The sequence below is a fragment of the Leopardus geoffroyi genome, chromosome C1 (assembly GCF_018350155.1).
Source record: "Leopardus geoffroyi isolate Oge1 chromosome C1, O.geoffroyi_Oge1_pat1.0, whole genome shotgun sequence".
Lineage (NCBI taxonomy): Eukaryota > Metazoa > Chordata > Mammalia > Carnivora > Felidae > Leopardus > Leopardus geoffroyi.
In genome coordinates, this window is record NC_059328.1 from 19,104,495 (window position 1) to 19,115,684 (window position 11,190).

At 56.4% G+C, this 11,190-nt stretch overlaps 2 long non-coding RNA genes across 3 annotated transcripts; one reads left to right on the plus strand and one right to left on the minus strand.

The window, feature by feature from the left end:
- The first annotated feature begins 6,016 nt into the window (after nucleotides 1-6,016).
- On the plus strand, nucleotides 6,017-9,849 carry LOC123597382. Its single transcript, XR_006712102.1, has 2 exons — nucleotides 6,017-7,677; nucleotides 8,691-9,849. It is a non-coding gene; the product is annotated as an uncharacterized LOC123597382 (long non-coding RNA).
- On the minus strand, nucleotides 7,998-9,747 carry LOC123597380. Of its 2 annotated transcripts, none has more exons than XR_006712101.1 (4): nucleotides 9,633-9,747; nucleotides 9,094-9,323; nucleotides 8,553-8,679; nucleotides 7,998-8,294 (listed from the first exon to the last, which is right to left on the minus strand). It is a non-coding gene; the product is annotated as an uncharacterized LOC123597380 (long non-coding RNA). The 2 variants fall into 2 exon arrangements; XR_006712100.1 differs by having other exon boundaries at nucleotides 8,553-8,803.
- Nucleotides 9,850-11,190: the final 1,341 nt, after the last annotated feature.

Below are 11,190 nucleotides of genomic sequence, written 5' to 3' on the forward strand. Positions count from 1 at the left end.
GGTGCTGTGCTAAACTTAATCTCATCTGAGCCCAGGTGCTTTTTAGCTCCTTTGCCGCAGGCACTAAGGCTGGGGAGAAAGTCAGTCATGTGCCCAGTACTTTGCAGAACCATAGGGCAGACTCAGTTTTGTCTGACCCTTGACCCCACCACATCCTGACCTCCCTGGAGCCACACCAGTAGTCCTGTTGCTCCTAGCCTCTTGTTAGCCCCACGGTGTCTGCCACAGAAAGGCCCCTCTCTTCAGGCTCCGGTGGGGGTGTCCAACATTTATCCCTTTGTCCCTTCCAAACAGTGATATTTAAAATGCCTGGAACCCAGAGGTGGTTCACAGGTCCCTGTGATGTCAGCCGGTCAGGCAGACTCACTGTGAATTCTGAGTGGATCATAGATGACTAAGAAATTCTCTCCTTTCTTCTTCTCCCATAATCTGAAAAGACACCCAACAAGTTCATCTTTCGGTTTAAATTTGGCCAGTGCCTTTAGTCTCCGGATGTCTCAAATTATGAATCCCGAGCACCCGCCGTCTGCTCTTTCATGCATAACGGATGAAGCCGGGAAGAACAGAGTCGCCTTTCAGATTTGATGTGACCTTCAGCTTCACCGGGTGGGTGTTGAGGTCTCCTCTCCCAGGAGGAGATACTATCCCAGTTAAACCTCTCCAAGGACTTCTCAACAAGCCCAGATAAGGAATTGGGGTGGATTCCGTGCCCTCAGTTATGGCTTGGGGTCTGGCCTTCCCCCACTGCCACCGCATGTATACAGATCACAGCAGGTGGCCCCTTTATCTGTTAGAGGACGTGAACCTTTCTCCAGTGTTGGATACCTGCCGGGCCCTGTTAGGTCCTTCACACCTAACGTTGGTGATACTGGTTGTAACAACCGTGCTAGGAGATGGGTGGTCGCGGTCCCGTTTTCAAGATGGGACAAGTTGAGGGTCAGGGAGGATAAATGAGTTGAGCAAAGTCTCACGGCCAGTAAGGAGCAGACCTGGATTCGCACCCCAGGGGGTGGCCCGACTGCAGTGCTTGTGTACTTACACGGCACTACCCACCCTGTGGAGTGAAGGGCAAGTCCAAGCTGAGCCGCCCGCACCCAGCAATGGGCAGCCTCTCCCAGGGGACAGATGAGAGCTGCCGGCCAGTGGGGGCATCCGCGGGCAGAGTGGCAGGGTCTGGGACAGGGGCCATCTTCCAGACTGGTCCGAACACATCCTGCCTGCCTGTAACCAGGTAGCTGCCCTGTGGGGCTGCTTCTCTGGACATGCCCAGTTGAACGCCTGGCAGCCGTGTCTCCTCACGTCAGCGCCAGGTAGTGCCTACCCCACCCCCCAGTGGGCATTGCCTAGCCTGTGGCGGGCAGGGAAGGGGTGGCCAGAGTGAGCTTGGGCGTCTCTGAGAGGAGGAAGGCTTCCTCTGACAGCAGACTGCACGCATTTCTGGTGGTGAAGGGCAGCCGCAGAGGAACCAGGAAGGGGAAAACAGCTCTGGAACACTGGTAGCACCTGCACACATCAGCTAGTTGAAGTGGCTACACAGTGACTGGGCTAGTAGGCGTTATACGCCCATTTTAGAGACCATGAAACTGAGGCTCGCTGAGCTTATGTGGCCTGCCAGCCTCCCACACGTGGTAAGAGGCAGGCCTGGGATTCAAAGCCTGTGTGTTCTCCACCGACCTGGAATGGCCCTGCCTCCTTGTGGGTCACTTGGAACGTTTGGACGATACCTTGCTTCCTTAGGAACATTCTGAGCCAGGCGCTCGGCACACAGATGCTGGATCAGGTTGGTGCTTCCAGCCCGGACAGATGTGAGCTGTGTCACAAGTCCTGGTTGCCAAGCAACAATTCTGACTGCACCTGCTGAGCCCCCGCGTGGGGTGGGGCCACCAGGGCCCGTCCTGATCTCTTCACAGTCTGGGGGTTGTGGGTCACGATGCCCCAGGGAGCTGGGCATGGGCCAGGTCTGCACCACACCAGGTGGACATTGGAAGTCAGAGCTGAGGAAGCCAGCAAGAACTTTGGAAGAGGGGAGCGTTCCTGCTGGGTCTTGAAGGGGGGGTACAAAGGTTGGAGACTGCCTTCGCTACCCTGAGCTCTGGGCGGCCAGAGCCCGTGTTTGAGACACCTGTGGGCCCAGTGTTCAGCATAGCACCTGGCACAGTGGCTGTCCAAAGGGGTACAGCCAACCTGGCTTCCTAATGAGGACCCTGAAGGGGGAGGCACCCTGGATCAGCAGGCAAGATCCGCCTCTGGGGTGCCATGGTCCATTTGGCAGGGTATCTGTTCTGGAGACAAACCCATCCTAGGACAGACTTCTCCAGGCGCCCCGGACTGGGTGCTCTTAGTCTCCACCACGCACGGCCCAGCCTGGTTTGGTAAAACATGTGTGGTCTGCTTTGCTGCCCTGACCAGACATCTTAGTTTTCCAAATGTCTTCAAAGCGGCATTCTAGAATGTTAGTGCCAGAAGAGCCCCTAATGGTCCTCCAGCCCACCCACTTTGCTTATAGCTGGGAAACTGAGGCCCACAGAGGGACTGGACTTCCCCAAGCTGTGCGGGAAGTTAAGCAGGGCTGATATTCCAGCCATAGTTTTTCTTTTTTTTTTTTTCCTGCTCAATCCTCCACCCCAGAGGGAGGAAAGAGAAGTCCCTTCCCCACATTCGCTGGGAAGGACCACGTGCTCGAGGCCCGGGGGCTTCTGGGAAAGTGGAAAAGATTAGAAGAAGGGCTGGAGAAAGGGCCTGGTGAATTCCCAGGCATGGAGTGGGTGTCAACTCATCACCTCTTCGGCCCCTCCTCGAGCCCCGAGGTCTCATCTGCAGCTCAAGCTGCCGGCTCACAAGCCCTGAAAGAGAGAACCAAGAGCTGTGGTTATGAGCACAGCCTCTAGAGCCAGCCTGGGCCCGAATCTCAGCTTTACCACTTCTTAGGCGCGTAAACGACTTCCTAGTCGGGCCTCGGTTTCCTGTCGGGGAAAGTAGGATGATAACAGTATTGTCCAAGCCAGGGCGTTTTGAGGAATGAATGAGTTAAGGACTAGTTGGTATCATAAGGTGCCGAAAACACCGTCCACTGGTGCTGTCCCTCTGTCCTTGTTGTGAGGGCGGCTCTGGGGGCGGGGCGAGGCAGGGGTGGGGAAGACCAACCTCACTCAGCCCAGGGGAGAGGCTCACCCCACCTTTCCCGGCGGCAGAGTGGAAGAGGAGATGAGTCGTGTCCCCCCACCTTCTACCCTGATGCCACTCGAGTGCTCAGTCCGGCTTGTCTCCACCATCAAAGTGTGCCCTCTGGGAAAACTTGAGAAACTTTCTTGTCCTTTCGGGATTCAGTCAAGAAACATTCTATGCTAGCAGTTTCAAGTAGGAAATACATCTCTTAATAAAGAGACTCCGCTGGCAGGGCTAGGGGCATGAAGGAGGCCCCAGCTAGGGCTCGGGGAGTCGGGGAAGGTTGGGGTCGAGGGAAGTGCTGTCAGGGATCTTGGCGCCCCCTCTCCTGCGGCTCTCATGTGATCCGGTCTCACAGGCGGAAGCTGCTTGGGGTCAGCTCACAAAGGGAGGTGGGAAAGTGGTTTGTAGGCCTCTAACCCTGAGATCCAACAGGGCACATAGAAGGGAGGTGGTGCTGGGCGCCTGGGGGGGCTCAGTCGGCCGAGCGTCCAGTTTCGGCTCAGGTCAGGATCTCACGGTTTGTGGGTTCGAGCCCCACATTGGGCTCTGGGCCGACAGGGCGGAGCCTGCTTGGGATTCTCTCTCTTCCCTCGTTCTGCCCCTCCCCTATGCTCTCTCTCTCTCTCTCTCTCTCAACATAAATAAACTTACGAAAAAAATTTAGAAGGGAAGTGGTGCCGAACAGCCACCAGACCACCTGGCACCCCTCCCACCCTGCACTCCGGGGGCTGGATAGTCCAGAGAAAACCTACCTGCCACAGTGACCCCCCCCCTCAGGTGCCGCACCAAGAGTCACACGGGATCGTTAATCCTCGTGACAGCCCTGTGAGAGCCAAGCCTCTGAGAGGCAAAGTGACCTGATAAATGACAGAACGAGGACCGCACCCCAGGGCTGTCTGCACGTGAGCCCGGCCTCTGCCCCTGGATGCTGGCTGGGCTCACTACTGATTGAGTACCCCCGTATGCCGGGCAGGGTTCTAGGTGGTTGGAACATGGCAGGAAATGGGAATTGACGTTTCACTATGGGGAGGGGACACCGAGCCCCCTCCCCTGCAAATATGAATCAGTCTCTGGTGCTCAGTCCTATGAAGATGCTCGCCTCAGGGCGAGGGGATGGGCGACAGGGTGGGCAGGGGACCTTGAGCAGAGACCTACAGGAAGCAAGGAGCCAAACTTGTGGCCGTATTTGAGGACGGGGCATCGTAGCAAGTGCAAAACCCCTGAGGCGGGCAGAAATGTGGAATGTGCCAGGGACAGAAAAAGGAGCAAGATCTGTGTGGCTGGAGAGGAAAGCTGGGAAGCGAGGTCCGAGAGCAGGTCAGGCGTGTGGGGCCTCCATGGCAGGGGCCTTCGACCGGCTTCTGAGCAAGCCAGTCATGAGGAAGTTCTGTGCGGGGAGAGATGAGAGTGCAGACAGGCCATACGCAAAGCTGGTGCAAGGGCCCCAGGGGTACCACGGTCATCCGAGGTCAGGCCCGTGCATACCCGAACATGAGCCTGGGAACACACGAGTCCAGCGGGGAGTGGGCGTGTGTATCCCTTTGTGCATATATGTGGGTCCCTGCTTGTCTCTAGGGGGCAGCAGTAGGGAATGTCTTTGATTTTGGCTCACTCGCTGTCCGGGCCCCCTGCTTGCCTGACATTTCCACAGAGCTCAGCTCTAGTTTTTATAGTGAATCAAAACAGATGGCCCGTAGGACCCGGCAGAGCTGGAGTGTGCTTCTTGGGGACTTGGGTCGAGGGTCTGCCCCCTGGGGGTCTCAGCTGAAGTAGGGAGGACTCCCAGCCATGTGCTGTAAACCCAGAGACGACCTCCTCCCCCCGGTGACCAGGTTGGATGAGGGCTCCCTCCACCCAGTCGGGAAGACTGATGTTTGATCCCTGCCAACCTTAAGTAATAGCCAGATTCCTAAACCCGAGGGCCTTCAGGAAAAGCCACGTACGTCTTCAGTACTAACTGTGGAAAGGACACAGAGCTAGGACTCAGAAGGACCGGAGATCAAATCCCATTTCTGCCACCTCCTACCTCATAACGTTGGTCGGATGACTGCTGCGTCCCCATCTGTGGAGTGGGGACCCACCTCAGGGTGTTATTGTGGGGTCCAAGTGAGCACTCCCTGTGTGCTAAGGGCTCTTCGTGAAGCCGCCGCATTTACTCCTCACCATAACCCTCTAAAATGGCTGCTGTCCCCATTTCACAGAAGAGGAAACCGAGGCCTGGGGAGGTGCAGTTACTGACCCCATCACTCAGCTGGGAGTGGGCAGAGTCTGGGTTTGGGCCAGGTAGTCCGGCTGTAAAAGCAGCAGTGTGAGACGAGAGAGGAGAAAGCAGGGTGCCTGACTCCTGGTCAGTGTTTGGTCAGTGGTGGTTGTTACTATTGAGGCCAAATCCTATTCAGGATCAAGCTCCTGACCCCAAAGGGTAGCTCGGGGCTCTCTTTTCTCGTTTTAAATTTAAAGAAGGTAGTGGAAAAGCACCAGGCGCAGGGGACAGAAGTTCAAACCCTGGCTCTGAGAGTCCCTCACTGTGTGACCTTGTGAGCCTCCACGTGTTCTCATCTTACACGAGGACACTCACACCGGCCTGCCTGTAAGGATCAAATGTGTACAAAAGGGCTTCGCATCCTGTCGTGAGTCAACTTGTGCCCTCCCAAAAAGATACGTGGAAATTCCAACCCCCGGTACTTCAGAATGTGGCCTTAGTTGATGTTTATTTGTTGGGAGAGAGAGAGAGAGAGAGAGAGAGAAACCAGGGGAGAGGCAGAGAGTGAGGGGGAACCGAGGACCCAAAGCAGGCTCCACGCAGAGCGCCTGACATGGGGCTCGATCTCACGAACTGTGAGATCGTGACCTGAGCCGAAGTCAGATGCTCAACCTGACTGAGCCACCCAGACGCCCCAGAATGTGGCCTTATTTGGAAATAGGGTCTTTACAGCAGTAACTGAGTTTAAACAAGGTCATTTGGGTGGGCCCTCATCCAATGTGACTGATACCCTTATCAAAGGGGGAATTTGGACAGGACGGACACACGCAGAGGAAAGACGGAGGAGACACAGGGAGAGCGCCATGTGAAGGCTGGAGCCTCGCTGCCGTGAGCCGGGGAACTCTAGGGCAGTCAGAGGCTGGCAGAGGCAAGGCGTGGTCCTTCCCCTGCAGGTGACAGACGGAGCACCGTCTTCTGGCCTCCACAACTGCGAGACGATACGTTTCTGTTGTTCTAAGCAACCCCGTTTGTGGTGCTTTGCCACAGCAGCCCCAGGAAGCTAATACACAGGCTGTGCCAGAACATCCAGAATGCCCTCTGTTTTTTCTGGGGATACAAACACCCCACCCCGCCCACAAACCCTGTGAAGAGACCCAGGCTCACAGAGGCGCCATCGGTGGCCGCATCACCCATCAAGCGGGTGCAGTGCCAGGACTCGAACCCAGGTCTGCCTGACTCCAAAGTCCGTGTTGCTCTGCCTGGCAGCAGAGGCCGAGGCTGGAGGCCAGGCGGCCGGGGGAGCCCGGAGCAGCCCAGGAACCGGGGCGCCGCTCTTCAGCTTTGCTCTGCGGCCTCTCCCCGTCCTCCTCCGCACCCCTGCCTGCCTCCGTGGCCGTTGGGTCTCACGGCCTGGGCCACAGGGCACTTGGAGGGGGAGATGGCGGTTAGTGGCTCACTGGTGTCAGAGCCAGAGCTCCCAGGTTCCAGTCCTGACTCCTGCTGCCCAGTTGTGTGACTTGAGCAAGTCACTGCCCCCTTTCTGAGCCTTGTCTTTGTGAAAAGGGACCAGGAAGGGATCTCTGCCTCGCGTGCAGGGAGGTTGTGAGGTCAGGTACAGGAACGAGTTCACAGGATGCTGTAACTGGGGCCGCTGCCCGGGCGGGATATAAAGTCGTGCCTGAGGCCACGAGGATGCTGTGTCCCACACTAGCTGATTGGTCTGGTCTCACCCAGGGTGGGAAGGCAGGTGGGTCAGATTTAGAAGATTCTGAAAGCTCTGAGATGGATCGGGATACTTCGTGGTCATAATGTATCAAGTGCTTTGTGCCTCATTTTTGTTTTCATGCAGTTTTCACAAGAGCTCTGCAGAGGAGGTGATGTTGGTCCCATTTTATAGATGCGGAAACTGAGGCTCAGAGAGATGAAGTTTGCCTCAGGTCACACAGGCGGGAAGGGCCAGGACCAGGGTATGAGGCCGGGCCTGACTCAACACACCCGTGCTCTTTCTGCTTCACAGAAGCTCCTTCATGCCAATACCAGCCTGATGGTTGGCGGACACTGGGCTGGGGCCCGGAGAAGGGAAGGAACTTGTCAGAGGCCACACTGAAGGGCCGGGGCCAGACTCAGGTCCAGGCTTTTCTTCTTCTTCAGACAGCAGGGCCGAAGGGCAGCTGCCCATGCACTTAGCAAACCTCGATCGGTCTAGAGCCTTCGGCCGCCCGTCCTGGTGTGGAGGAGGCAATGTGGGGCCATCGGGCAGAGGCATCGAGGCTGGCCTGAGACATAGACCAGAAGAGGGCCAGAAGGTGAGGTCCAGGCAGATCTCTGCCTACAGCGTGGTGCCCCGAGGTGGCTCTGTCAGGGGAGGCCTCAGCCGGGCTGGGGGTGCCAGGCCAGTGTTTCTGGCCCATGATGATGATGTCCCTGGGGCGTGGTGTCTGTCCCAGCCCTGCTGGGTCCCCCGGGGCAGTAAAGGCCCCATGCCTCCTCACTTGCACTGCCTCAGAGAGAGGGCAGGAGAGAGAGTGTCTTGAATGCTGCTTTATTGCAGTAAGTTTGTCGATTCAGCTCATTACATTTCATTAGAATTATTTAATTAGAATCTTAATAAAAGAGTAAAGCAGGAAGGAGGCAGAGGAGCGGAGGTGGGGAAATCCGTGCTGAGCGTGTGAAGTAGACCCAGCTGGGGAAGTGGGGCGGCAGGAGACGGGACTGGTCCCGCTGAGGACACCGGGCATGTGCAGAGGGGTCGGACCCATTTCCCGCCCTCACGGGAAACAGACAAGACGCCAGACAGTTACAAGGCTCAGCGCTGGGGACTCCAGTGGGGGAAGCAGAGATGACTGTGCCAGCCATAGAGGGGGCGTCTGGCCTGGCGTGGGGTTAGAAAGGCTTCCTACAACAGAGATGCCTTCGGTGACACCTGAATGTTGAGTTGGAGGTTGGAGTTTTACGAGGAGGGGAAGGGCTTGAAGCAGGTTTGGAGAGAAGGCAGTGACTTTGAGGTTCCTGGGGGGGGTGGGGGGGGGCAGGGCGGAGTGGAGTTCTGGAGCCAGGACCTGGAGCTGGGTAGCTGGGCTGGTTCCCCATCCCAGTGCCACCACTGGGGACTCTGGCAAGTTATGCCACCCCTCTGAGCCTCATTTTCCTCATCTGTGGAGGGGGCAACAGTGGCACCCACCTCGTAAGGGCTGTTCTGTGATTAGATGAGCTGATAGGTGGCCAACGCTGTGTGCATTAGCTGTTAGCATTATCACTCTTCTCCCTCCTCCTCCTCCTTCTTCTTCTTTAAATGTTTATTTATTTATCTTTGAGACAGAGAAAGAGAGAGAGAGGGAGCGATGAACAGAGGGAGGGAGAGCGAGAATCCCAAGCAGGCTCTGCACTGTCAGCACAGCGGGGCTGGGAGCCCATGAACGCAGAGATCATGACCTGAGCCGAAATCAAGAGTCAGATGGTTAACGGACAGAGCCACCCAAGTGCCCCAGGATTATCTTTCTTATTATCCAAGTGGAGATTTCTAGGGCTGGTCAGGTACGCGCGTCTGGGCGGGAACTTGGCTCTGGTAGTGAAGCCACGGGTTGTGGGTGGGCACCCTAAGACGGGGTGGCGGGTACAGGTGCCACCCATCATCTCCACTCCCTCTTTCCTCATTCCCTGAAGGCCCCATGTTGTTCAGAGACCCGCCCTCCACACAGCCCGTGCTCTTCAGGGCAGCTGACCTGACTCCAGCTCCAGAGCGGGATCTGGTGAGACTCCGCCAGTCGGGTCATGGCCCTCCCCCAGGTTCCGGTGCTCAGCGAGGCTGAAAAGCTGACCTGGTTCCGTGGTCGGGGGAGCGACCCCTCTCTGTCTTCAGGACACACCCCAAGAAGCACGTGGCCCCACTGCCACCCCTTAGGGAACCAGACCTAGCAAGAAGCCGGTCTGTGCTGGTATCCCGCCTTTCCAACTGAAAAAAAAAAAGGGAGAAAGGTGCCGATTTGTAGCGTTTGCTGATTTCCACGGTGTATATATCCCCTTCAGGGCCAATTGCAAGCTGCCAACAGGATGTCCCTGAACGCAGGGCCGTAGAGCACCTGCAAGCCCGCAGAAGCCAGCTCCAGCACGGCTGGATGAAGCCGACCCCGAGGCAGGCAGAACTGAGAGAGAAAAGCAGTGGTGCCCCAAGGGCTCTGGGAGCTGCTGGTGACTGTGCCCTGCCCAGGACCCTCCCTCCCCCCCTACCCTGAGCTTCCTCTTTCCCAGAGTGTTCAGTCACCTGCAGCCAAATGCATCCCGTGTGCTGCAGGGTGCGGAGCGAGAAGGGACCCGGGGACCAGCCTTGACCCGTGAACGTTAATGCAGCAGAGGAAGAGGAGGCTGTGAACCCAGCTGCCACTGTAGTTTGGCAATGCCAAAGGTCACGTTTGCATTCAGGTTTCCTCACACTTAAACCTGCTGCAGTAAAAGATAAGAGAATTTCCTAGCTCAGCTGTTAAAAAAAAAAAAAAAAAAAAAAGTTCCTAGGCTCCAGTCCACACCCAGAGCCAAGAATTTAGGGATGGAAGCTGTTATTCTTTTCATTGTCCAGTCTCATGGAAGCGGCCACCCGATCTTTAAGATCTCTGTGCCGTTCATGTGTTCAATGGCAGGAGCAATTCAGGCCCTCCAAGCTATGCCTTCAATGGCACTTTTTTCCAGATGGCCACAGGCCATAATGTAATTCATTAATTTAATTTAATTAGCTGTTTCACCACGACATACCACAGCCTGCTAGATTCTCGTCCCTGGATACTAACTGGATTTTTGCTACCTTCAGCCCCAGCTAGACCAGATAATTATCTTCCCCATTTCCCTGAGGGTGTGTTGTCTGAAACCCACCCCCTCGGACCAATTTCTAAACCAGTCAAGTTTTTTTAGGTGGAAACAACAGAAACTGATGCTCACTGATTTCAGCAGAGCAGGAATTTGCTGGAAGGGCACCAGCCGGGCTCGGGAAAGGGCAGGCGGTGGAGGAGGCTGGCAGCTTAGGACGCGTCAGGGGGCCCCTGGAGATGTCTGGTTTTGATGCTGCTGCCGGGGCCTCCATCGCTGGGTGTCACGGCCTGGGCGCAGCGGCTGTCCCCCACGAATGATCTCCGCTGCCCTCTGCAGCACCGTAGTCATCCCCGAATCCAGGACGGGCTCCTGACTGACGAGTCGGGTCACATGCCTGCTCCTGGCGGATGGGGCGAGAGGGTCAGCCTCGGCATTGGGACGACAGCCGCCGCCCTATAGGGTTCACCCCACGAGGTAGTCCCCCAAACAAGCAAAGGGTTTGGATGCCAAACAGGGAAGAAAGAACCCATAAAACAGCAAATGCTCCCCTTGGCGAGGCTCCGTGCTAACATTTTGCCTGCCTTACCTTTACTCTTTCTCAATTCTCTTTTGAAGGGTGTTACTTTTACCAACCTCATCTGACAGCTGGGGAGACAAGCTCTGGGTTTCTTCAGCATTAATAAACCTGGATTTTCAGGGGTGCTGTGAGGACCAGGCTGGACCATGGATGCTAGACGGCACAGAGCCAGGTTTCTAGAGCGGTTGTCCGAAATTTAGGCCAGCCTTGGGCTCTGGGCCTTGCATAGGCGGAAGGAGCCTATCCAGTCTGGGCACTTCCTTTTTTTTTTTTTTTTTTTTTTTTGATATTTATTTATTTTTGAGAGAGAGCAAGTGGGGGAGGGGCAGAGAGAGGAGGGGACAGAGGATCCAAGGCGGGCTCTGTGCTGACGGGCTGACAGCGGTGGCCTCCTGCGGGTGGCCCAGGTCTCCCCCAGCAGACTAGGAGTTCCTGAATCTGA